Source organism: Callorhinus ursinus, unplaced genomic scaffold (assembly GCF_003265705.2).
Source record: "Callorhinus ursinus isolate GAN/ISIS: 27379988/994484 unplaced genomic scaffold, GSC_fseal_2.0 scaffold6, whole genome shotgun sequence".
Taxonomy (NCBI): domain Eukaryota; kingdom Metazoa; phylum Chordata; class Mammalia; order Carnivora; family Otariidae; genus Callorhinus; species Callorhinus ursinus.
The window spans coordinates 29,844,745-29,867,598 of NW_027397068.1; the positions used below are offsets into that span (position 1 = coordinate 29,844,745).

General features: G+C 40.1%; 1 protein-coding gene and 1 non-coding gene across 2 annotated transcripts in view; one reads left to right on the forward strand and one right to left on the reverse strand.

The window, feature by feature from the left end:
* METTL24 (methyltransferase like 24) overlaps positions 1-22,854 on the reverse strand; it is a 95,926-nt gene that overhangs the window by 68,532 nt on the left and 4,540 nt on the right. The gene's annotated exons all lie outside the window — the stretch shown is intronic.
* On the forward strand, positions 9,584-9,656 carry TRNAR-CCU (transfer RNA arginine (anticodon CCU)). The gene has a single exon. It is a non-coding gene; the product is annotated as a tRNA-Arg (tRNA).

The following is a 22,854-nucleotide window of genomic DNA, read 5'->3' on the forward strand; positions in this document are numbered from 1 at the left end:
CCCTCTTACACTGTGTCTCTCTCTGTCAAATAAATAAATAAAATCTTAAAAAAAAAAAAAAAAGAATCTCAGTTTCAGTTCTGGATAAAGATGGGTAAGCACACCCCCCACCCTGTGTCTTATACTGAATGCAGCAATAAAACCTGGCCAGAACGTATGGAGCAGTGATTTGAGGAATGCGAAAAGTAAATACCAGCAGGCAGAGTGAAGAAGAAGACCAGAATTCAGAACGTGCAGTGAGGTCACCATTGCTTTTTCTTCTGGGGCCCTCTCTCCTGGCCCCTCCTCAAGGCAGCCACATACTAGAAGTGGGCATCGGCACAGACCACAAGCGTCAGGAGAAGCCCCCTCATTCAGGCTCCAGCAGGGAAGGGGTCTCCTAATGCTCAGAGAGAGTGGGGAAAATCCCCCATCTTGTCCTGTCTTTTTTCTTCCTTTTTGCCATTCTAGCATCCCAGCTCCTGGGCAATCCCACTGCAGTGGTAGAAGCCAAGCGGAGAGCCACAGGCACCTAAAACTCTGAGGAAAGGGAAGCTTACTCTTCGATCTGTGGCTGTGACCCCAAGAGGATGGGGTGAGTCCCCGGTATTTTCTCTCTCCTTCTCCCACACCTTGGCCTTAGACTCAGGCACAGTTACCAGAAGTATGTAGTAAAACACCAGGCACAGCAGAGGTAACAAAAGCCCAACCTTTCCGGCCAGAGGTTCAGAAACCACAGGGAACTGGGTAATACTGAGGAAATCGTGGAAAAGGAAGGCAACCCCATAAAGTGGTTTATGAAGTCCGGGGCTCACCCCTGAAATGTAGGAGCATGGATCTGACCCCAGTTAGCATATCAAAGGCTCTGGGAACCCAGGTGACAGACCTTTGCAGGGTCCCAGACTGGACACTGGGTGGCATGCATGTGGGACAGATTGGAAAAAAAAAAAAAAAACATCGCGAAGGCTTTAAAAACAGGACTGATATTGAAATCACAATCCCCAGAAGGCTGGCTGAAATTTGAGGCCTGGATCCAACCAGACTGTCTGGGAAAACAAATATATCAACCTTATCTATAGTATTTAAACATGACTCAGACTCATAATATAATATACAAAATGTCCAGGATATAACCCAAAACTACTCAGCACATGGAGAATCAGGAACATCCCAATTGGTGTGGGGGAAAAGACAATCAGCAGATGCCAATGCAGGCATAACATAGATGTTGGAATTATTTGACAAAAACTTAAAAGCAACTATTATAGAAATACTCCAAGAAATAAGAGCGTACATCTTGAAACGAGCGGACAAATAGAAAGTCTCAGCAAAGAAACGGGAGATATAAAGAGCCAAAAGGACATTTTAGAACTGAAAAATGCAATAACCCAAACAAAAATCTCAGCGAATGGACTCAGCCGCAAAATGGATAGGACACAAGAAACAGTCTGTGAACTTGAAGATAGATCTACAGAGAGTATCCAATCTGAACAACAGAGAGAAAAAAATGATTAGGGGAAAAAAAAAAAAAAAGAAGAAGAAGTGAAAAGAGCCTCAGGGAACTGTAAGGCAATATCAAGAAGTCCAGCTTCTAGTCACTGGAATGTCAGAGGAGGAAGAGAAAAAATGCAGTGCAGGGGAAAAAAATATATAGAGAGAGATATATCTAGATATATATGCATATATATCTAGATATAGATATCTAAATATAGATATATATTCTATTTAAAGATACAATGGCTGAAAGAGGCCCAAATTTGACAAGAGTTATAAACCTAAAGACTTAAGAAGCTTGGCAAGCCCCAAACAGACTCAAAGAAACCCATGTCCAGACACATCACACTCAAATTATTCAAAACTAAACACAACAAAAGCAGAGTCTATTAATCTTGTGATGGCCTCAGTAGTAGGCCAGAGTCCGAATGGCAAGGTGGGAAAAGCAGAGTCCATCCCACAGGGGCCTCTTACCATGAGGTCCCGTCCCTGTGAAGGCCCAGTCCCACCTCTCCAAGTCCATCTGCTAAATGCCTCTGGCAACAGACAGCACACATGCTGAAGCCCAAATCCAGAGCAGCATTTTGAATCCTTTGCCCATCAATCTGCCGCCTCTGCATCATTACACAGAGTGTAGGCCAGGAGGCAAGGGAACCAGAAATCAGATCAGCTCTGACAAGAAAAAATGCACTATAATTCAAGCAGGCCCTGAACTTTTAGGAAGGAATTAAGGACAAGAAAGAATAGATGCTCAGCTCTTGATTTAATCTCTAAGTTATCCCGGTAAGTTGGAAAGACATGACAAACAAATTTGAGCTGGGTTTTGTTCTTCAACTGACATCTTTAAATTCCCCACGTTTTTCTGTGTATGTCAAAATAGTTCAAGTCTGCATGAGATTGGAATGCACAAGGGAATGGCTAAAAGAATAAAACATAATGTATTTTAGGTTTTTATCATAGACAGTAGAAAGAGAAGCCAAATTCCTGGATAGACCCAATGCAATACAAAGGTTCTCATTTGTTTCCATGATGTCGAAACTATATAGCATCTGCATACATAGTAGGAACTCAAATGTCAAATCATGTTTCTCACTGTGGTATCACATCAACCAGGAAAGGAGGAAGGAGTTTCATTTGTCTTATGAAAGTAAGATTATATAAGAAAGTTTGCCTAAGAAAGCAAATAGGAACTTAGAAACAACACGAATCACATTTTTCAGGATCTTCTCTTTCACTCACTACCTCTGTCTCTCTTTCTCTCTCTCTCTCTCTCACACACACACATACACATATATAAACGCACACTTCCACATATGTGCACACCCTATTCAAATCACATAGGGGACCCAGACTTTCTGGAATTCAAAATCCTAGAAGCTTAACATCATCTGAATCAACATCAATCTGCTAAGAGCTCATGGACTTGCTCCAGTTAGAAAACATCTCCCCCAAACATTTACCAGTTCCTGAATCATCAGCCTCAGGATGGAAGTTCTGCAGCACCCCCATAAACCCATTTCAAGGATCCTTGCATCCTGAGTAGCTGCCAAGGCCAAAGGAGAAGTAGAGTTAGCAGAGGTTGCGGGGGGTGGAGGACAGGAAAACCACTAGGATGGAGGGAAAGGAATTGAGAAGGGAAGAGGGGAATGGGGGTTATGAGAGGAAAGAGGCGATGTGCCCCCAATCCTTGCACAGCCATCTCCATCCTCCCCACAAGGTCACCTGGAAATCAGGGTTGTCCATAAGGGATGCCCAAGGCCTCTTTGGTGGCTCTCAGCTCACCTCAGTCCTCAAGCCTCAGGCCAAACCACAAGTCTCCCCATGGGCTCCCTCACTGTGATCCCAAAACCGCCAGTCACATCCATGCAGATGCCCCATTAGCCTCTCAGCCTCAGAGAGGCTCTGTGGCACAATGTTGCACAGAAACACAGAAAGTCTGTCAATGGTAAAGCTCAGTGCTGCTCAACCGTTTTACAGGGAAAGTGTTTTAGTTCTAGAGTCTAAACAAGATGTGATTTTCATTACCAAAGAGAATTAAAAATGCGTCACCCAGAGTCACCAAGTGCGGGGGAAGAGGGATCATGGCAGAAAGGATGCATCCCAGAGGCCACACCCGAGCAGCTGAATCACAGATCTTCAGCACCCTGCAGCCACCCGAAAGGCTGACACGTGGAACAGCAGCGTCGTGTGGCACAGCACATAGGTGGGGAGCAAGACCTTCCCTTGAAATCAGTGGTAGACTCTGGATGGTGCTTGAATAGTCTCCTTTGAGAAAGGACATAAACAAGCAAGACATAAGGTGTTCTGCCGTGAGTAGGACAGCCCAGGGCAGGTAGAAGGAAAACAGCACAGCAGAGCCCAGGATGCCAGCCAAACCACCCACCATTTACCACATGGCTCAAGGGCATCATCAGTGTCCTGATGAGGCTATCACCTCCCATTGAATATAAGCCATCAGTCGCACACAATTACGTGTGTGTGTGTGTGTGTGTGTGTGTGTATGTATGTCTCAGTTTTCAGTATATTTTCATTCATTGTTAACTCTTTTAAAAGTGTCCATATTGCCACTCTCTGGCCCTTTTGATTGTGATATAGCATGAGGTACCCTGAGTGAATCCTACTGACAATTAGAGATAAGACTCCAGTTCTGAGACATTCCTCTCATGATTCTATACTTACAGAACATTCTTCAGTCTGAATGCACTGTAAGTTATAGCGCCTGACAAGTAGAAGCATCCCAATAAATGTTTCTTTGTCATCTGTGGGAAGCTGCCAGAGTATAAAACAAGGCAGAGCAAGCTCGCTGGACAACTCTGGAACCAAAAGCACTTAAGCTTCAAACCTAAATGGAAGGAAAGATCTACAATCTTTTATCACTAAGCGGCCCTTTTCAGGAACATGAAGAATTGCTGAAAGAAGCAGACCTTTTCAGAGGTCAATCATTATTGGGTTTGCCACCGTGGAACTCTCTGGACTCAGAGCTCTCTGATGAATGAGAGTGCGAATCCCTGAGGTTAGAAGTGAAACTGTCAAAGTGGCAGCCAACCCTGGCCCAGTCACCTTTTCTCACTTCAGACTGGAAATAACAAGAGTAAAGGGGACAAATTGTGCAAATAAATATAGCAGATCTAAGCTGATGAAAATTTTGACCATGTGTCTTAATGGTCTGAGAAAAGAGGACTAACGGTCCTTATGTTAAAGAAAAACAAACAACCTGAAAGAGCTTACAAACAAACATGTTATAGAATCCAGAAGACAGAAACTCTTCTAGCTTTAAATTTTACCTGTTTCATCCTTGTAGAGAATCACTGTATTCAAAGAGAACTTAAAAAAATAAAATAAAAATAAATAAATAAATAAATAAATAAATAAATAAATAAGAGAACTCAAGGATGAGCTAGAGCAACTCCTTTATATTATAAGTGACAAAAATCAAGCTTGGAGAGATGCAATGGCATACCAATGTTACATAGGTAGGAGGAGGTGGGCTGGCTCAGAGCTAGGCCTCTAGGCCACCAGTCCGATACTTGCTCTGCTACTCCGTGCTGCCATCCCAGGTCTCAGAGTTCTCTCCTCCCCATACCTAGTTTTCCTGTTAATATAGATATTATATGTTATTTTAATCCACTGAAATTTTGAGGATGTTTGTTACTGCAGCATACCCTATCCTGTCCTGACTGATACAGGAACCTAAAAGGCACTGGGTAAAAGATGGTTATCATTGTTATGTACCCATCCCCACTGAATCCTCCCAATGCCACAACATCAGAGATTGAATGGTAGGCTAGAAGAGATCGTTGGTTTTATGGACACTCTCAGGGAAATAAGGAAAGAAAAGACATGGAATCAAAGACAATTCGCTGCCAAGACTCAGGGAAGTTAGGAGATGCTCAGATAAAGACCATAAGGACCTTCTTAGGATCTTATAGGACCTTCCTGGATTACAAAACAAACCCTACTCTCTGGTCTGTTCCCTAAATGCCTCCTGTCCTGAACATACCTTTTTTGTCCTACCCACAATTCTTTCCTTTATTCACTAATCAGTTCAAATTCCACTTATTTAGTCCCACATACTTCCCCCAAATTTCCTAACCACTCAAGCCTTTACTATGTGCAAAATAAACTATGCAAAACAGTTTCTTCAACAAGAATTATTGCTTGTACTTCTCATTTTATACTTAATCAAATGTTTGGTGTAATCTGTTTCAAGTATGTTGGTCTGGTTTCTCTAATCGGACTACAAACCTGTGAGAACACAAGGTGTCTTACTTCTTTTACAATCCACCACAGAAATGATTCCAAGGGACATTTTCACATTGATTTAAATGTGAAGGGAAGAACATGATATATTTCTTGGGACTAAGGACAAATTTTTTATTACTTTGGATGAAAATAGGGAAATGCACTAGCTGGGCTTTATAGTAATACCTTAATCCAGCTAAATATAAATACTATTTATTTATTTAGATGGAAATAAGTTATTATCTACCTTAAATGTTTTTTTTAAAGATTTTATTTATTTATTAGAAAGAGAGAGAGCATGAGCGGAATAGGGGGGCAGAGGGAGAGGGAGAAGACTCCCCACTGAGCAGGGAGCCTGCTGTGGGGCTCGATCCCAGGACCTGAGATCATGACCTGAGCTGAAGGCAGATGCTTAATCAACTGAGCCATCCTGGTGCCCCAACCTTAAATGTTTGATAGATAAACAGGGTAATAACTATTTACATAGTTATAAAATCTAAGCTAGACCTGTACATATTCTATACCTTGAAATCACCAAGTTAGGTTTTAGCCAAACCTATTTGTTAAGAAGAGCACAGAGCTTTTCTACTATACTGAAAGTTTGTTTTCATTATTCCAAAGAGGGTTGGCATGTAACCTTGAAACTATAAATACTTGCCACTATAAATTTGATTTGTTAAACGCAGAACAATTAATTGTTGGCATAGAGGTGAAAACTCCGCGTGTCGTAAGGGCTGATCCCACAAAGCCTTGCAGGGATGCACCTTCTGATCGTAACCGCCCTGATCTAGTTCCCAACATTCTACCTGCCACAACTATGCTGTGTATACTCTCTTACAGGTAAATAAATGCATTCCTCCTTGTAGGAATTTGTTTTACAAATAAAGTAACTCCAACATACCATAAAACATGGTGCACAATTTTTATCTCCTTCAACATATATTATAGCAGAAGCACTCTTAACCTCTCTACCAAACCAACCTGTCAGATCAGCTGACCCTCAGCATCCTCTCTATCTGTGCTCTGGTGCTGCTACTAGTTTAGTTATATTTTCCCCAGGAGTCATTTGGTTTGTTCCCAAACCAGTTTCTATCAGTTGTACGAGTTATTGAAATCCTATAATTTAATTGAAGTTTAGGTAAACTGATGAAATCTGTGCACATAAAGAAAACCAAGTCAGTAAAAGTTAGGCGCTATTTTTAAATGCTGCTACATGAGGTATGAGTGAAGTCACTGTAAGATAGAAGAACAAAATCACTGAATTCTAAAGGTGTTCTGCATGTGGGTTGCTTCACAAGTGTTAAGTTCTTGCTCTACTTTGAAGAAACCAAAATTGGAAATGAGTGATGTAGCTGAGAAGGGTGTTTTGCAAGAAAGACCAGAACTCCAGCCAGGGGCCATACTCACAACAAAAGACTGGCAAACGAATGTACATGCAGGTTTTGAGTTAAAACAGACAGTGTGTATACTTTTTGTTAATCACTGCTTTAACTACCTTCTACCTAACTGACCAATGACTGCCAACTGGTGACTTTCCATTAGAGGCTTCTACTCACCTTGCTAATTAAATGGTTGTAGAGATTCCACAAGCGCACAGAGACAGTGCCTTATTACTACCAATCAACTTAGAAAGATGCTAGACTAATGTCAGTGTGTAGCTGGAAAAATACATAGAGTAGGACTGTGGATAAGCAGAAGCGTGGAAGAGATGACCATAACTTCCATTATGTCTGTTTCTCAAGAAGCCATGAAGTTGTCTGCCTTTAAAAATATTTTTTTAACATTCAACGTTTTTATGACATAAAATGAGCACTTATTTACAAATGAAGTAGCATAAAAATCAAGAGCAGAGAGGAGCCATTGGCTACTATTGTGAAAACAAAACATGGCTCTTCTCCAAGGTACAGCTTCAGGAGCCCAAGGAGGGCCGAACTGGCCATCAGTAGGATTGTACACCTCAGTATCCCATCTCCCACCAGGCCAGGCCTGGTGTGGTCCGGACTCAACCAGCTGTTGGGCTGGACTCCCAGCTCCATCTCCTGAGGGCTCAGCCCAGCCAGCAGTGAGGTGATTCCAAGAAACAAAACCCATCACACTGGGGCAGCTCTCAGTTAACGGTGAACACTAGTTGCCTAAGCTTCTACACCACGTTTAGGAATCAGCCATCCCAATCACAGTGGACAAGTCTTACCCCAGCACTCACGCCTCCCTGAGAGAGGGAGGGGTCCTTCGCAGGAGGCCCGGGGTAGCTAAGGCAGAGGTATCTGTATTCTGCAAACTCCTATGACTGATTCTGATCCACTCCCAGATTAAGAATTTAGGGCTCCGTGAGGCCCGCGCTCCCCCTGAAATCAACCGCAAACAAATGTGTATGCAAACAGAGGTTCACTATTCTAGAATGCCTGTCCCTTATCTTCCATCGAGTTGTTTTCATCAAATTTTGAACCTCCTGTCTACACAGTCCACAGGAAATTCAGGAAGAAACTGAACATAAGAATTCCCTGCACAGAGCCTCCTTGTTGTACTCTCCTTCTCTCTCTAATTTTTTTCCACCAAACTCCAATCTGCTATTTCTCCACTTCTATTTTTAAATTGAAAAATTTTGGTTTCAAAATAACTATAATCTAAAAACTCCTCAAATAAAAGACACAGAAAATTAAATTTCCAACCTCCCTTACCCACCTCTCCCATTCTTATATGGTTTTGTTCTTTAAAAAAAAAAATTGGGGGAGGGGGGCGCCTGGGTGGCTCAGTCGTTAAGCGTCTGCTTTCGGCTCAGGTCATGGTCCCAGGGTCCTGAGATCGAGCCCCACATCGGGCTCCCTGCTCCACGGGAAGCCTGCTTCTCCCTCTCTCACTCCCCCTGCTTGTGTTCCATCTCTCGCTGTGTCCCTCTCTGTCAAATAAATAAAATCTTTTAATAAATAAATAAATAAATAAATAAATAAATAAATAAATAAAAATTTTTAATAAAAACCTTAAGAGCACTTTTGATCTGTTTTTCCTATTAAGCTAATGACTTGACCAAACCTATGTGCCTTTATTTTAATTATCTGCATCCTCACTTGCCTATATTTTTTAAAAACAAAATTATACATCGAGATAGTACTCTTTTTTTCCTGTTCCTTGACTCAACATATCACCATAACAAGGAAGGATACATACAATGTTGTGTGTGTTAAAGAGGCTCCCATCTATGCTAGTGGTTCGGATTTATAAATAAGAACATTCCCTCTCCAGGAGTAAGGCCTAGGCGTTCAGATTTTCCAAAACAATTCTCTGTATCCAGGGTACCCAAATGAAGTCAAACACTTAGGTTCCAAAAGTGGGGTAGCCGTCTGCTCCTGATGGAGGTTAATGTCCTCTTAGTGCACATTAGGTAAATAAGCCATTTTCTTTTACTACTTCTGTACGAAATGAATATTCACTTTTCAGAAGAACATTCCCTATCATAATTATACAATCAGTTCAAATTTGTTCTTAAGCACAGCGAAGCATGCTTGAAATTCCAACTTGACAAAAATAGCTAAAATTAACCTTTAAAATAGATTATTTGACTTGGAAAAGATCTAAAAAGCCTTAATATCAAGGCTAAAATCTACAGTAATCCAACATATTTTCCTGAGATCCAGACTTCAACATGGATGCTAGCATAGTACAGAGTAGAAACAATATTAAATCTGACTTCAGCCAACCTGGGTTATAATCTCTATTTACTTTGAACCAGCTATTTAATAGGGTCCCTCTTGGTGGAATGAAAATAACAACCATCTCACTCATAAGACTGTTATGAGAACCACTTAGGACACTGACACAGCGAGCTTTTGTAAGCGTGGGAAGAGTTGTTTAAAAGTAAGGTATCGGGGGCGCCCGGTTGGCTCAGTCGGTGGAGCATGCGACTCCTGATCTCAGGGTTGTGAGTTCAAGCCCCACATTGGGCATGGAGCCTACTTAAAATAAAATAAAATAATTTTTAAAAAAGGAAGGTATTGGTATAATTGCTGTTCCCTTTAATACAAATGCTCTAGAGAAGCAAACACATGGATTCCACATTTCTGCTAAACACACCCATCCCCGTTAAAAAGCACCATCAGGAGGGGGTTCCAGGAGTCTCCCACGGTTAATATATCTTTATCTGAACAGAGAAAAGCATGTAGTTTACACTGGTCATAAATTCCATGGACTTCTGGGCATTATTTTTAACTGAGATGTAAGTCACATACTATAAAAGTTGCCATTTTAAACAATTGAGTGGTTTTTTTTATATATACAGATTGTACAACCATCACCACTATTTAATTCCAAAATATTTTCATCCCATCAAAAAGAAACTCCATTCCCAGGAGCAGTCATTCTCCATCCCCTCTGCCCACCCCCAGCCTCTGACAACCACTAATCTACTTCCTGTCACTATAAATTTGCCCACTGTGGTTATTCCATTAAAATGGAGTGATGTAATATGTCACATTTTGTGACTGTTTAGTTTCACTGAGCATAATGTTTTCAAAGTTCATCCACGTTGCAGCATATATCAGAACTTCTTTCTTTTTTATATTATACAATAACATAAATAAGATTTTGTCATATGGATATACCACATTTTGTGTATCCATTCATCAGCTGATGGACATTTGGGTTGCTTCCCACTTCTGGCTATTCTGAATAATGCTGCTCTAAACATTTGTGTACATGTTTTGTGTGAACGTCTGTTTTCAGTTCTCTTGGGTATATACCAAAGAATGCAATTGCCGGGTTATTTTCAGGAACTCTTGAACCCTACTGTTCACATCAGCAGCCTCTGTGTGAACTCATTTCCATGACAGACAGAAGGCAATAGAGTTCGCCAGGGATCCCAAAAGTCACAGGAGGAAATGAAGACATGCATGAAGGAAAGAGGAGGTTCTGCATGAAGCAATACATTGCTGCTCCCCAAATGCCCTAATAATGCATTTCCCCACCCCATAAAAAAAAAAAGAAAAAAAGCAGTAGCCATAGTTAGGTTGAGGGGACCAACGCTGGACCGAAACTGGCACGATTCTCCTAATAATAAGAACAACCAACATGTAATGAGTGCTTACTATATCCAAGGCACTGTGCTGAGCACATAATATGGATTGTGTAACAGTCAAGAGGATGGAGAAACATGATTTTTTAAAACAAACGCTGATTGCAGCCGATTTTGCCTTCCTACCAGGGTGGCATAATTCATCTCTAGGCCAGGCCTGGAAGGAGAGAGGAAAACAGAAGAAGATAAATTGCCTGAGTAAGAAAATGACATGTATCTGGAATTTGCTGGAAGCTCAAGAGAATAGAGTGGGCAGCGGGGGCTTAAAGCCTTGAAAACAGAAGAAAGGAATTGAAGTATAGACAAGAGAAGGCAGGCTCAATGGTGCATGAGTCTAAGAAGAAAATACAGCCAGTAGGAAATCTTCAACAGCCAAGAACACTGTAAGTAATCAATTTTAAGTTGATTTCTGTTTTGAACTGCATTGGTATCTCTCACTATTGCTCTGAGACCTTCAGCAAGGCCTGTGTTGGTGTCACGCTGGGGGAGTAAAGAAATGGGCAGAGCAGACAGGAGAAAGCAGTGGCCTGAGGTGGAGCACTAAGTAGGAATTCAGAGAGAGTGACCTACAAATGTGAGCCTCAGACGTCACCAGAACATTAGAGGGCAGGAAAAGTACTGGACCTCGCATAGCACATGGCTCAAGCCATCTTAAGTATTAAGGGCCAGGACCCCAGAAACTGGAAAAGATGGGGTCAGCTGACTGTCATAATATAGTCTGCCCCAAAAACAGACTTGTGTTAGAAAAGGTGGGTCACCGGCAGTAGCAAACAAACGCCAAGATTTAACTCACTTTAACGTTCACTGCATGGCAATGGCCTTAAAACAAAGACCCTGAAGACTTTATGATGACATTCCTATGAATGGTCAGAGAGGACCAAAGGTTTTTTCTCAGTGTCCCTATTGGAAGGCAAGACCATTCTTCTCATGAAGGTCGTGGTTACCCCCATGTGGAGGTCATAGTTAAGTGGTCTTGAGCCCACTTCCATAGCAGGGGTCGGCAAAGGTTTTCTATAACAAGCCAGATAGTAAATACTTTAGACTGTGAGCCAAGAAGCAGTATCAAGGATATTAAGCATGTACTTACATAACAAGAGAAAAAAACAAACTTCCACAACATTTTTTTTTCAGGCACGCACGTTCCCAGCTTCCCATTTTTTTTTAAATTTTATTTTATTATGTTAATCACCATACATTACATCATTAGTTTTAGATGTAGTGTTCCATGATTCATTGTTTGCATATAACACCCAGTGCTCCATTCAGTATGTGCCCTCTTTAATACCCATCACCAAGCTAATCCATCCCCAGCCCCCTCTAGAACGCTCAGTTTGTTTCTCAGAGTCCATAGTCTCTAATGGTTCGTCTCCCCCTCTGATTTCCCCCCCTTCATTTTTCCCTTCCTACTATCTTTTTTTTTTTAACATATAATGTATTATTTGTTTCAGAGGTACAAGTCTGTGATTCATCAGTCTTACACAATTCACAGCTTCCACAACATTTTTACTGATGAAACTCAAAATATAACAATTGTGCACAATTTTTTATCATATAGATCTACTAATGAGAAGAATGGAATTTTTTTGGATAGTTTTTTGCTTCACTGGGGTTTAAATCCTAACATCAAGTCAGTTGCAAATTGTTCATTTGTAAAAATCACTCTTAGCTCATGGGCCATACAAAAACAGGTACAGGCTGGATATGGCTTGTGACCTCTGTTCTGTCATCACCAATGTCTGAAGCAAAGTCAATGCTGGGTGCTCTGTTCCAAGTTTGTAGTGGAATACCCTGATTTGGAAATCAGACACCTGGAAGGGCCTCTGGAGTAACTCTTGAAAGATTCAGATGTTCCTCAAACACAGAGGTCTACCACTGCAATGATTAAAATCATTCAACTGGTATTTATTGAGCACCTACTATGTGCTGGTACTATCAGAGTCATGGCGGACACAGTGGTGAGCCAGACATATGAGTGCCCCACCTTCACAGGGAATGAAACTGCAAACAGGAATAAAAGAAAAAGAAGGGCACCTAGTGCCCTTCAGTTGGTGGAGTCTGAGACTCTTGACCTCAGGGTTCATGAGTTCGAGCCCCACATTAGGTGTAGAGAGTACTTAAACATTTAAAGAATCTTAAAAAAAGAATAAAATACTAAATAAATAAATAAAAAATAATAAAAATTCTAACAAAAACTTATCTGTTACTGTAAGCTTTTATTTAAGATCTTAAATATATATATATATATATTCCAGCTCTCTCTCTCTATATATATATATGGCTGAGAATATTATATATGCTTTAAATTTCAAGAATATTGCTATAAACTTCCCTCTTAGAACTGTTTTTGCTGCATCCCAAAGATTTTGGACCATTATGTTTTCATTTTCATTTGTTTCCATGTAATTTTTTATTTCTTCTTTGATTTTTTGGTTGGACCCATTTGTTGTTTAGTAGCATGTTGTTTAACCTCCATGTATTTGTGGTCTTGCCAGATTTTTTCTTATGGTTGATTTCCAGTTTCATAGTGTTGTGATCAGAAAATATGCATAGTATGACATCAATCTTTTTGAATTTGTTAAGACTTGTTTTGTGGCCTAATGTGTGATCTATTCTGAAGAATGTTCTATGTACACTTGAAAAGAATGTGTATTCTGCTGTTTTAGGAAGGAATGTTCTGAATATATCCCTTAAATCCATCTGGTCCAGTGTGTCATTCAAAGCTAGTTTCTTTGTTGATTTTCTGTTTGGATCATCTGTCCATTGACATAAGTGGGGTGCTAAAGTCCCCTACTATTATTGTATTACTATCAATTAGTTCCTTTGTTTTTTATTAACTGTTGTTTTATGTATTTGGGTGCTCCCATGTTGGGTACATAAATATTTACAATTGTTATAGCTTCTTGTTGGATTATCCCCCTTATTATATAGTTTCCTTCTTTGTCTCTTGTTACAGTCTTTGTTTCAAACTCTATTTTGTCCAATATAAGTATTGCTACCCTGGCTTTCTTTTGACATCCATTTGCATGATAAATGTTTCTCCATCCCCTCACTTTCAACCCTCAGAAAAATCTCAAATAAGCAACCTAACCTTACATCTTTAAAGGAGCTAGAAAAAGAAGAACAAACAAAACTCAAAACCAGCAGAAGGAAGGAAATAATAAAGATAAGAGCAGAAATAAATGGTATAGAATCTAAAAACAAACAAACAAAAACCAGTAAAACAGATCAATGAAACCAGGAGCTGGTTCTTTGAAAAATCAACAAAATTGAGAAACCCCTAGCCATACTCATCAAGAAAAAAAAAAGAGAGAGGACTCAAATAAATAAAATCACTAATGAAGGAGGAGAAAAAGCAACCAACACCACAGAAATACAAACAATTATAAGAGAATATTATGAAAAATTATATACCAACAAATTGGACAACCTAGAAGAAATGGATAAATTCCTAGAAACATAGAACCTATCAAAACTGAAGCAGGAAGAAATAGAAAATTTGAACAGACCAATTACCAGCAATGGAATTGAATCAGTAATCAAAAACTCCCAACAAACAAAAGTCCACGACCAGATGGCTTCACAGGTGAATTCTACCAAACATGTAAAGAAGAGTTAATACCTATTCTTCCCAAATGATTCCAAAAAATACAAAAGGAAGGAAAATTTCCAAATCCATTCTATGAGGACAGCATTACCCTGATACCAAAAACAGATAAAGACACCACAAAAAAAGAGAACTACAGGCCAATATCTCTGATGAACATACATGCAAAAATCCTCAACAAAATACTAGCAAACCAAACTCAACAATACATTAAAGAAAATGATTCACCACCATCAAGTGGGATTTATTCCTGGGATGCAAGCATGGTTCAATGTTTGCAAATCAATCAATGTGATACATCACATCAATAAGAGAAAAGGTAAAAAAAATGATCATTTCTATAGATGAAGAAAAAGCATTTGACAAAGTACAACATCCATTCATGATAAAAACCCTCAACAAAGTAGAATTATAGGGAACATACCTCAATATAATACAGGCCTTATATGAAAAATCCACAGCAAACATCATACTCAATGGGAAAAACTGAGAACTTTTCCCTTAAGTTCAGAAACAAGACAAGGATGTCCACTCTCACTTTTATTCAACATACTACTGGAAATCCCAGCCACAGCAATCAGACAACAAAAAGAAGTAAAAGGCATCCAAATTGGTAAGGAAGAAGTAAAACTTTCACTATTTGTAGAAGACATGATACTATATATAGAAAATCCAAGACTCTACCAAAAAACAACTTGAACTGATAAATGAATTCAGTAAAGTCGCAGGATACAAAATCCGTGTGCAGAAATCTGTTGCATTTCTCTACACTAATAATGAAGCAGCAGAAAAAGAAATTAAGGAAACAATCCCATTTATATTTGCACCAAAAATAATAAGACACCTAGGAATAAATACCAAAGATGGGAAAGACCTATACTCTGAAAACTATAAAACACTGATAAAAGAAATTAAAGATGAGGGGCACCTGGGTGGCTTAGTTGGTTAAGCGTCTATCTTTGGCTCAGGTCATGTTCCCAGGGTCCTGAGATTGAGCCCTTCCTCGGGCTCCCTGCTCAGCAGGGAGTCTGCCTCTCTGCCTCTCCCCCAGCTCATTCTCTCTCTCTCACTCTCTCTCTCAAGTAAAAAATAAAATCTAAAAAAAAAAGAAATTAAAGATGACACAAAGAAATGAAAGACATCCCATGTTCATGGGTTGGAAGAACAAATATTGTTAAAATGTCTATACTACCCAAAGTAATCTACATATTTAATGTAATCTCTATCAAAATGCCAACAGCATTTCTCACAGAACTAGAACAAGCAATCCTAAAATTTGTATGGAAACACAAAAGATCCCAAATAGCCAAAGCAACCTTGGAAAAGAAAAACAAAATTGAAAGTATCACAATTCTAGACTTCAAGTTATATTACAAAGCTGTAGTAATCAACTACAGTATGGTACTGGAACAACAACAACAAAAATACCATATAGATCAACAAAACAGAATAGAAAACCCAGAAATAAACCCACAATTATATGGTCAAGTAATCTTTGACAAAGCAGGAAAGAATATGCAATGGGAAAAAGACAATCTCTTCAACAAATGATGTTGGGAAAACTGGACAGCAACAGGCAAAAGAATGAAACTGGACCACTTTCTTACAACAACACAAAAATAAAATCAAAATGGATCAAGGACCTAAATGTGAGACCCAAAACCATAAAAATCCTAGAAGAGAGCACAGTCATCAATTTCTCTGACATTGCCATAGCAACATTTTTCTAACTATGTTCCAGAGGCAAAGGAAACAAAAGCAAAAATAAACTATTAGGACTACATCAAAATAAAAATCTTCTGTGCAGCAAAGGAAACAATCAACAAAACAAAAAGACAACCTACTGAATGGGAGAAGATATTTGCAAATGACATATCCAATAAAGGGTTAGTACCCAAAATATATAAAGAACTGATATGGGGTGCCTCAGGGGCTCAGTTGGTTGGGTGTTTGCCTTCAGTTCCAGTCATAATCTCAGGTCTTGGGGTCAAGCCTTGCACCGGGCTCCCTGCTTGGCGGGGAGTCTGCTTCTCCTTCTCCCTCTGCCCCTCTGCTTATGCTCTCTCTCTCTCTCAAATGAATAAAATCTTTTTTAAAAAAAGTACTGATACAGTTCAACACCCAAAAAAACAAATAATCCAATTAAAAATGGGCAGAAAACAGGAACAGACAATTCTCCAAAGAAGACACATAGATGGCCAACAGACACATGAAAAGATGCTCAACATCGCTCATCATCAGAGAAATGCAAATCAAAACCACAATGAGATGTGACCTCACACCTGTCAGAATGGCTAAAGTCAAAAACACAAGAAAAAACAAGTGTTGGCAAGGATGTAGAGAAAAAGGAATCCTCGTGCACTGCTGGTGGGAATGCAAACTGGTGCAGCCACTGTGGAAAACCGCGTGGAGTTTCCTTAAAAAGTTAAAAATAGAACCACTATATGATCTAGTAATCACACTTCTATTTGCCCAAAAATACAAAAACACGAACTCAAAGGGATACATGCCCCCCTACGTTTATTGCAGTATTATTTACAATGGCCAAATTATGGAAGTAGCCCCAGTGTCCATCAATAGATGAATGGATAAAGAAGATGTGGTACATATATACAATGGAATATCACTCTGCCATAAAAAAGAATGAAATCTTGCCATTTGCCACAACCTGGACAAAGCTACAGTGTATTATGCTAAGTGAAATAAGTCGGTCAGAGGAAGACAAATACCATATGATTTCACTTTTATGTGGAATTTAAGAAACAAAAGAAAGGAGTAAAGAAAAAAGAGAGAGAGACAAACCAAGAAACAGACTCTTAACTATAGAGAACAAACAGATGGTTACCAGAGGGGAGGAAGGGGAGAGAATGTGGGAAATGGGTGATGAGGATTAAGGAGAACACTTATCATGATGAGCACTGAGTAATATATGCAATTGTTGAATCACTATATTACACACCTGAAACTAATGTAATACTGTATGTTAACAATACTGGAATGAAAACAAAAACTTAATAAAAATTAAATTAAATTTAAAATTTCAAGAGTAAAAGAAATATTCAATATCCCAGTGAATATTGGGCTTTATATCCCACAGACATACATGCCTATAGCTTTCTGATGCCCAGGGGCCTGCTTCCCAGCCAGCAACACAAGGCTGAACAGAGACCATCTTCACTGACTGAACTATTCCCACAGGCTAGGTGTTTTCACCTACATGCTCTTGTTTACTCTTCACAACTACTCTGTGGGTTAAGCACCACTGCTTTTCACAGAGGAGAAAACTAAAGTTCAGACCAGGTATGCTACATCCAGTGAGTAGCAGAGCAGAATTTAAACTCCTAACATCAAGTATAAAAAGATGAGCCCTAGTCACAGGTGAGGCTGCATCATAACAAAGTATTTTCATGACATTTGCAAATCCACATAAACAGGTCCCCAGGGATCTCATGTGTTACCTTCACTGGCTTCCCCATATTCTACCCCCAAACCTGCTGGACGATGAGGCCTCCTTCCACATGTGATCTAATCACTGTGCTCAAAGAGCATATCATTATTTAGGATTTTTGAGTGATTTGTTGTGCTCCACTCAAAGTAGATGAAAAATAAACTAAAAACACTTGCTGTCATATTGTGTACAGCAGCAAACACTATACAACATGAGTATTGCCTCTGATTTGGGGCCAGGTCCTGAGAACAAGTCTTTCAACTTGCTCCAACCAAAAGTAAGTGGTCTCCATGAAGATAGATTTAAACATGGAGTTTGAGTCATCTCCCCAGAGGCCTTCAGCTCATTTAGATGCATGGCTTTATTTATTCAAAATTTGCTTTTCTTTTTCCCAGGAAAAAAAAAAGACTTGCAGACCATCATCCCATCACTACTCTGTGCGAGGAATCTAACATAAACAATGTCAATGAGAAGCACTGTATTTAACAAACTCCAGGACACGCCACAGCACTGTTTATAAGATATAAATCGAGCCTTGTTTTATTTCCCTGTTCTGCTAAATTCAGATGTCTGCTTCATTTTAGACCCAGCCCCCTGAAAAGAGCTTCTCGGGCTTTATTCAGTACTGTCAAATGTGCATATTCAGTGAGGCATTCAGAACAGCAAATGAGAAACATGACCTAGACGATGCCCATTTAGATGCGGATGATTGAAGGGCTACCATAGTGTGGTGGCCAGAAGTGGTGGTCATCCAGCATTTCCAGCTCTCGGACTTCTGAGCACATGGCAGGCCTCTGTCCTCCCGTACTGGGTCTCTGGCCCCTGAATTGTGAGCAGGAGTGCTGCGTGTGGCTTCTAGCCAGGACATTTCATAATGCCATGCAAGACCCTCCAGAGCACTCACCCCTCTGCCAAGGTGACCGGCAAGTTTCCAGATGGGGACTGTGCTACCAGCCTGGGATCCAGAGAGAAGTCAATGACAGCACTGGGAGTCACCCCAACCTGGCCCACCAGCAATGGATACACAGCATGAGCAAGAAACACAGTGGTGTTAGTATGAGCCCTGAGATGTGAAGGCTGTTTGTGATCACAGCATAAACTCGCCCCTCCTGCCCAATACCCCAGACAAATGGTGGCATGAGAAAGGGCTTGATGTCTCTTGTGATAAGTTAGCAGATCTGTGTAATTTAGTATCTGAAGCTAAATGTTATTATCTTGTCAGGGAAAGATCCCTCAACCCATAGTTCACTTGGACCCCAATCATCATGTTCTAAAATCTGAATGAAATAGACCAAGGAAAATTGAAGAGAGAAAATTACAGTTGTAACCTTCCAAACTGCCAGTTCTAATTTATTGATCTGTCAAGGTTCTTAGTTGTAAACAATAGAAACCACTCTGGCTAGTTAGGCAGAAAAGGAATTGATTAAAGATTTATTAGCTTACAGAATCTCAAGGCCAGGAATATCACCCTACTCACCACTGTGGACTACACTGGCCCACTCCTGGGCACAGACACCATGGCTCATTTCACCACCCTGGGCACCGGATACCTCCTCTAGAACCTCGGCCACTATGCCACTCTGTGGTCCTCATGCCACTGACTTCTTCGAATCTCTAAGGTACCAAACAAATTCTCATGCAGGTATATCATGAATGTGCTCAAGGTGCAAGGAAGAGTGAGAAAGTTATTTTTTGGCTTTTTTTCTTAGAAAGGTAGAGAATTCCTCAAACACAGGATGGAAATTCAAAGGTGTGGTCAAAAAGAATGATAAATACCCACTACCTATGGGGTCATGAGTCATAGGAAAAACTAAGGTCTGCGATGCTCATTTCAGTCCATAATCAAATTCCCAGAGCCTTTCTGGTTTCTGCAGCTCTTCCTCAGATCTACCCAGGTACTCCTCCAATGAATCCGTTTTTACCAGTTTCAGTGGACTTCTGTCGCTTGCAACCAAGAGACTCCTAATACAGAAGTAATCGTATGTTAAAGAATCTCAAGCTAGCCAGTTGCAAACAGGGATGTAAATATTTAGATGCTCTGAAGAATTTGTCAGGTTTTTTTTTTTTTTTTTTTGCATTGACAGGAAAAAATCAAAGAACATAAGACTAACTTTGGCTTGAGAACCCTAACTGGGATAATGGGCTGCATACTGACTATGTTTACTTTCTCTACTAAAAGTCCTCACAAATAACTTCTTACTTAAACAAATAAAAAGGAAAATATTGCATCTACAAAGATCTTGTGTGCATGTACCCAACTGAATAAAAAAAATGAGAAATATGGAAAAGATGCCAACTTATTGCCAAATGCTACATGAAAATAAGGTTATCTATAAGAATATATCTAGGGCGCCTGGGTGGCTCAGTCGTTAAGCGCCTGCCTTCGGCTCAGGTCATGATCCCAGGGTCCTGGAATCGAGTCCCACATCGGGCTCCCTGCTCAGCAGGAAGCCTGCTTCTCCCTCTCCCACTCCCCCTGCTTGTGTTCCCTCTCTCGCTGTGTCTCTCTGTCAAATAAATAAATAAAATCTTAAAAAAAAAAAAAAGAATATATCTAGAGAGATATAGCTAACCAATAAATGAATAGCTAACCAATAAAGAAATACACACAGAGACACAGATGCTAGCATATTAAAAAACAAACTAACAAAAAACCTACATTGCGTTTCAAGGTGCTCAGGTTCAAGATCCCTGAACTGGACTAGTTAAAATAATAGAATAAAATATGAGAAAAACAAAACCCTAGGGGCAAAACTGTACAATAATTATACTAAATGGTTAAGGAATGCCAAGGACTTGACTTCTTGGGGTAACTTAGGGAAGGTTTCCCCTTTCTCTAAGAACGGTTTCTGGGACAGGAAGGGGACTCCTGGGTTCTGTTTCTGGCTGTGGCTAGAGCTGGCTGATGCAAGGTGAGTATCTAGAGACATCAAGCTGGAGTTGAGGGAGGGGAGTCTTGTTATGGTCACACTCTAGGGAGAAGGTCAAGGAGAGCTGGGATTTCCTGAGCAGCCCTGCTCCTTCTCCACACAGAATGGTCACTTAACTCTTCCTCCAATTTAGTGAGAAGTCCTCAAGTTTTCTCAATAAATTTCTTTATTTTTTTTTGTTTTGGCTTTTTTTGCTTAAGCTAGATCATAGCCCATTCTTTCTTGTTTACAACCAAAAGAACATTACATTAACTAAGTATACTCCCCTACAATCTTACTCTCCCCATTATCCAACTCCAGCCTTAAGAAACTCATCTTTCTTTACTAGGAATGACTGAAAAGGACCTTTGGCTTCTGTGCATCTAGTTTTTGTGTGCCCTGGGGCCATCGAGCTTAGCAGCATTGACCTCGCTTGTCACTTTTTAGGAAAAACAATTGTTAATTTTGACATCTGGCTAATGGGTTGCAACTTCAAATGCCTTCAGAGATCAGACAGGCAAAGTAAATGGAGAGAGCGCTGAGCTGGATTCCACTGGACACCATACGTCCCATCTAATGACATTTACGTTCAAATACTAAAAACACTGTATGGTTCAAACAAAATTCTTCATGGACAAAATCTACCTTCTGAGCCATCCACTAACAACTCAGCTTGCTATTAGTTTAAGTTACATATGGTCCTACTCTGTGAGACTCCTACAGCTCAATTTTGTTTCAAGCATTTGAACAGGATAAAAATGCTTCTTACAAAGCAGAATTTCCCATCCTCTCTCAGCAGAAAACTCCACAGGCCATCAAAGGGACCCATGTGAGGTCTCCAGAGAACTCAAGGGCTGCTTTTTTTTAAAAGAAGTTTATCAATGCTAGTAGATTCCTTCTTTCGTGTGTGTCTCATGAAGCAGGCTCCTGTTACTTTCTATGAATCACAGAATAAAGAGCCAAACTCCCTAGAAGCACAAGGACTCCAAAGGTGTCATAGCACAGATGGAAAAACCCAAATGCCGACTACCCTTGACAGTCTCCAGTTTAACTACACAACTCTGATTCTCTTCACAGACGAAAAGGGAAATCCAATTCGAGGAAACTGATAGCGTTTTCTTTTCCTTGGAAAATGGACTGGACGAATTGCACACAGAAACCTAAAATCTCCACTGCCAATTGCTGAAAAACAATGGAGCCTCCATTAGCAGTTCCTTTGCCCACAGAATGCTCTCTGAGGAACTGCGGGGTTTGGAAGGAGTACAGAGGCCTATTCCACGTCTCAGACACATCAAAGTTTTAATCAAAACCTGCTTTTCTTTCTGAAACCAAGCAACTGCTATTTCACACCCACATATTGCTAGAGCTCATTCAATTACCCTCAACGACTTTGTTTAAAATGAAAATGCTTTGCCTCCTGAGGACAGTGTGAGAGGATTGATTAATGTTGTTCCCTGAAGGACAGAAATGCAGGTACACAGCAAAAATCCAAGTAGCTGGAAACTACTGCTGGGCCCTATTTTACAAGCCATTCAAACCTACCCTCAAGTATTTTGTAAAGAATAAGGACTTTTAAGGCAGTTGGCTTTATCAAGGGACTAGACTATGCATCTACCTCTTCCCCCTTGATGAAAATCACAGAAATTAGAAAACTAAGATGATGAGAAGTGAGGAAGAAAGACCAAATTTTTCCAGATGGTTTTGCAGAAGAGGAAACAGCTTTTTTTTTTCTTCTGACACATTGTTCCAAAGGATCTGTAACTAACAAACCAAACCAGCACATTGCTGGTTTCTGTGGCTCTGTGACTCAGAAGTCACTTTTCTATCCAACATATTAAATGTCAAGTAAAATATCTCCGATAAGAGAGAAGAAATTTCTTTGGGAAGCTTGGTTCCTGTGTTGAGTGCTTCTCCTGTGCAAATGAGCCATAGATTGTGCTGCTGTCTTTTACATGGTTTGCTAACCTGTAAGACAAACATCTACCCAAGACTGCATGAAGAAGCATAAATCGGGGGGGCCTGGGTGGCTCAGTCGGTTAAGTGTCTGACTCTTGATTTCAGCTCAGATCATGATCTCAGGGTCCTGAGATCGAGCCCCACCTCAGGCTCCATG